The sequence below is a fragment of the Camelina sativa genome, chromosome 11 (assembly GCF_000633955.1).
Source record: "Camelina sativa cultivar DH55 chromosome 11, Cs, whole genome shotgun sequence".
Taxonomy (NCBI): domain Eukaryota; kingdom Viridiplantae; phylum Streptophyta; class Magnoliopsida; order Brassicales; family Brassicaceae; genus Camelina; species Camelina sativa.
In genome coordinates this window covers 28,550,325-28,554,716 of record NC_025695.1, presented here as the reverse complement: position 1 = coordinate 28,554,716, position 4,392 = coordinate 28,550,325, and the positions used below count along the sequence as shown (strand labels likewise).

The 4,392-nt window shown below is 33.6% G+C and overlaps 1 long non-coding RNA gene across 2 annotated transcripts; it reads right to left on the bottom strand.

Annotated features, from left to right (window-relative positions):
- LOC104724510 lies at window positions 462-2,449 on the bottom strand. Of its 2 annotated transcripts, none has more exons than XR_757699.2 (5): window positions 2,276-2,449; window positions 1,415-2,142; window positions 1,153-1,311; window positions 873-1,048; window positions 462-765 (listed from the first exon to the last, which is right to left on the bottom strand). It is a non-coding gene; the product is annotated as an uncharacterized LOC104724510 (long non-coding RNA). The 2 variants fall into 2 exon arrangements; XR_757698.2 differs by having other exon boundaries at window positions 1,415-2,116; window positions 2,276-2,447.

Sequence of the window (4,392 nt, the reverse complement as noted above, 5' to 3'; positions counted from 1 at the left end):
AACAAATTATGACCCCAGAAAAGATGTGACAAGTTATAATTGACATGCATAACAACATAACTTGCAATATGTTGTGTTTGAACATAGGGTGAATTTGGTGGATATTAATTCGGAGGAATAAACAAGGAAAACTATGTATTAATGATCTTTCATATTTAAATTAACACGTATCGACGTATCTTTGATTCTTTGTAGACAAGAAGACGTATTGTTTAAATAAACTATTTCACTATAGGTGTTTCTCAAGTGACTATGCAAAAATATATTAATATTTTGTATCTTTGCACGTATGCATGACAATATCACATTATAATATTGGCTAATTTTGAGTTGTTTTTTTGATATGGCTAATTTATTTAACTGCTAAGTTATTATTGTTTAGACCATTTCCACTAGAGCAACTCATATAAGTTACTCACAATTAAACTAATAATATAATTAATATTAATCTAAACAAAGTAAGTCACTAAAAACTTTAAATAAAACAACCTTCCACTCGAGAAATCCCATCAATGTTTCTTAAACTACAAAATCAAAAGAAAGAAAGAAAGAAGAGGAAAAAAGTTAAATGTTGTATAATGATCAAAGAAGCTATTTTTTTTGGCAGAATCTGAATCAAAAACAAGCAAAACACATATATAGACCAGACATTGATAAAGCAAGAGATGCAGGAAAATAGGATTAAGAATGAATGAGAAAGAAGGTGTGGAGCTGACGAATCCATACTCCACGACTCAGCATCATCCTTAATAATATCTCCATCATCTAGAGAAGCACAAGCAGGAAAAACAAAACAAAAAAAACTGAGTCTCATATATGGATGGGGAATTGAAGCGAATGTATTGAGTGATTGTAAGTAAAAAAAAACTCACTTTCAAAAGTTTTTGTTGGTTTGATGTGGTCTGACTTGCCTGACTAGTTCGAAAACATCAATGGAGGCTTGGCGTCCACGATTGAGCTACTTCTCTCTACCAATAGACTTCAGTAGTTCCTCGCAACACCATGATTACTAGTCATGTTAGAATTGGAACTAGCAGGAAGCTGATAACTGAAAAAGAAAGACAACCAATATTGTAAAAGTATTAAACAACAAGCTAAGAAGACGAGGATAGATAAAGATCAACTAGGCTCAAAGTGCGTAAGAGAGAGAACCATCTATATTTTGTTCAAGCAAGATGTTGCTGGACTTGAAGTCTCAGTGTATAACTCGGGGGCTAGAGTCTTCGTGTAAATACGCTAAACCACGGGCAGCACCAAGAGCTATCTTCAACCGAGCATCCCAATCTAACGGCGAAGATTCTTTATCGATCCCTTAACAAGAAACATAAAGAAAACAAGAGATTAGCTTCAAAAATAAGAAAACCAAATGGAACCAAAACCATAGGTATATATGAGGTCTGGAAAAAAAACATACTGTGGAGGTGAGATTCAACGCTGCCATTTGGTATGAGTTCATAAACCAGGGAACGGTTACGATCTTCAGAACAAATACCGATTAAATTCACAAGGTTTCTGTGATGAAGACGGCTAAGCATTTCAACTTCAGCCAAGAACTCTTGGCTACCTTGATGGTCATCTCTCTTCAATACTTTAACTGCTACTTTAGTTCCATCATCGAAAACACCTTCGTAAACCCGTCTGAATCCACCTTCACCAAGAACCCTCGATTCATCAAAGTTATTAGTAGCTTTCACTATTTCGCTTGCTGTGAACGTTTTTGTAGAGAGAGTAAACAGAGCAATGCTTGATTCAAATGAGCGCAATGGCCATATTGAGCGCAATGGCCATATTGATCGCAATTGCCACAGGCTTTTTCTTCTTGATTCTGCAGAGACAAAACCAGCAATAAACCAGAGCTTATCTCTCCCAATGAATCAACGCAGCAACAAAAACAATCACCTTGCAGATATTATCATCGCTTCCAGATAAAATCATATTTCGTTGATCAGGGGATAGAGAAGTATCAATAACAGTCAAACGCAATCCCCATCATGCAGTATGTAAACCGTTGCCACTCTCTTTGGATTGGCTTCACCATTGCCACTCTTAAAAGGAGCCTCACTCACCTCAACGGTCATCTGCTTTACTTCTTTATCAAAAACTCGACTCCAGAGTACTATAGAGCATATAAATTCAATAAATCTGAAGGCTGATCAGTGACAGATTCCAACAACTCCAAAAAGTTTCAATCTTTTTCGAACAAAATCAGCAATAACCTAACTCCAAAATCTGAACTTTTTGTAATTGAAATCCAAAAATAATAAAGAGAGCAAACCTTGGAGTTTGAGAGAAACAACACCATCTTCAACGGAGACAACGTCAACGTTACCATCATCGGAAATTTTTCCGGAGTTGAATCGGCGAATCCATCACCGTTAAGATCGAGAGAGAAAGGAGAGAGGAGGTCGTGAAAGAAAAAAAAAATTATATTTATCCAACAACCAACCAAAACCTAACACGAGAGAGAAAGGTTGCTTCCACGTTGCTTCCTGTAGAAACGATTCTCAAATAATTGGACAATATTATGGGTTTTTTATTTATTTTTTGGCTTCAAATAGAAAAGCAACGCATAGAGTACTCCCCACTGGAGATGCTCTTAGTGCTTGTACATATTTAATGAGTTTTTGTCACCGTCAAAGACTTTTTCCAACATAAAACTATTCCACGATCACGCAATTGATTATTTTGCATGGAAAACAAATCTCGTGGTAGCTCCTACTTAATAGTTTATTGAATTTAAGTACTTCTTTTATTGTTGCTTTAGTAAAAAAAAATTATCTTATTTTATCAACAATTCTACAAAGTTAAACCGAAAGTACAAAACATTATGAACAAATTCAAATATACAAGCCACATTTAATCCTCAAAAACTCATATAATTAGTCTGTTGAAAAAGTCAGTGAACCTATTGTAATGACGTCATTATCACCATCAAACAAACCGTCGTTTTCTTCTGATACAAAACATAAATCTATACGAATATTTTCAGCTTGGAAAAAAGGAAAAACTTTGGAATGGAAACATTTATATATAAAAATTCTAAAGTCTTGCAACAGATCTTTTCTTGAGTTTGTCTTTGCTTCTCCGGTTTAGAACCGAAACGGCTAAATCTTAGCTTGACTTTTTTACCTTTCTTGGTTTGCTAAATAAAAAATATGGATTTTGGTACATGTTCAATGTGGTTGTGTGGTCTTAGTCTATAAAGAAACCACTATCCGGTTTTCGGTTGAACCCAAGCTAATTCATCCGGCAGCATCCCAACTTTTTTTGTATGATGAAGCACTTGAACCGACCAATGTCGACGAACCATGACATTACTCACCAATATATGGCCGAAAATAGCTTTTGTAGTGTAAGCCCAATAGAGTTGGCAAAGGCCCATTTATTTCATTTTAGGATGACATAATGACAATATTTTCCATTTTTCCTGAAGGATTTGTTCCGGTTAGGAAAAATTACAACCGAGAAAACGAAATCGAACAAAAAAAAAATACAAAAATAGAATAAAATGAGTGGAAAATCACAATTGGAATCTTCCCGATATCCACCAGTTCCAAACCACAATTTGAATCTTCCCGAAATCCCAAATTTTCAATTATTAATATTTAACTTTTCATTGATTATTATTATTATTTTCTTTTTCCCCACTTCTTTTGTGGCAATTATTTCTGTAAACTTATACTGGTGATATGAAAAGAGAAATAAAAGGTGTATATATTCATTCAAAAATTTATCACCTATATAATAAAACAGAAGTACAAACTTTTTTGTGTGTACTATATAATATATAATATGGTTTATAAAATTAATTATTTAATTATTTGATAGGTTATATGGGTTGTAACCATCACTTAAATCTCAATTTCAGATCCTCTTAACAAAGATATTCCAAAAAAAAAAAATCTCCACAAAATATTTAATTAACCATTTATATGCAACAAGATCTCAAAAATTCATCACTCTTCCGCGGATTAAAAATGATTTTCGATTATACTAGCAACTATATATCAAAATAACAGAAATAATGTTTATTATGATTGATTTGATAAATTTCAAAAAATTTAGGCTAATCCGCAGAACAATCATAAGAAATCTCAAAAAAAATTCAAGTCCTCATATTTAGTATATGCTTTTATTGCATAATGTTTTATTTACAACAACTTTTAAAAACAATCATATAAATTATATTTTATATAAAAATTACAATATAAATAAAAAGAATATCAACCAGTGCTCTAGCACGGATTCTAATTGTTGGTACCACGATCGGTTACCTCGGGTCGTGGGCTTCGGCCCACAATCAACAAGCGGAGAAGTGAAGTAGAGTGTAACGGCAAACAAGTCGCTTCGGAGGTCGGGGGATCGGTCAAAGATTTTATTTATTGTATTCAA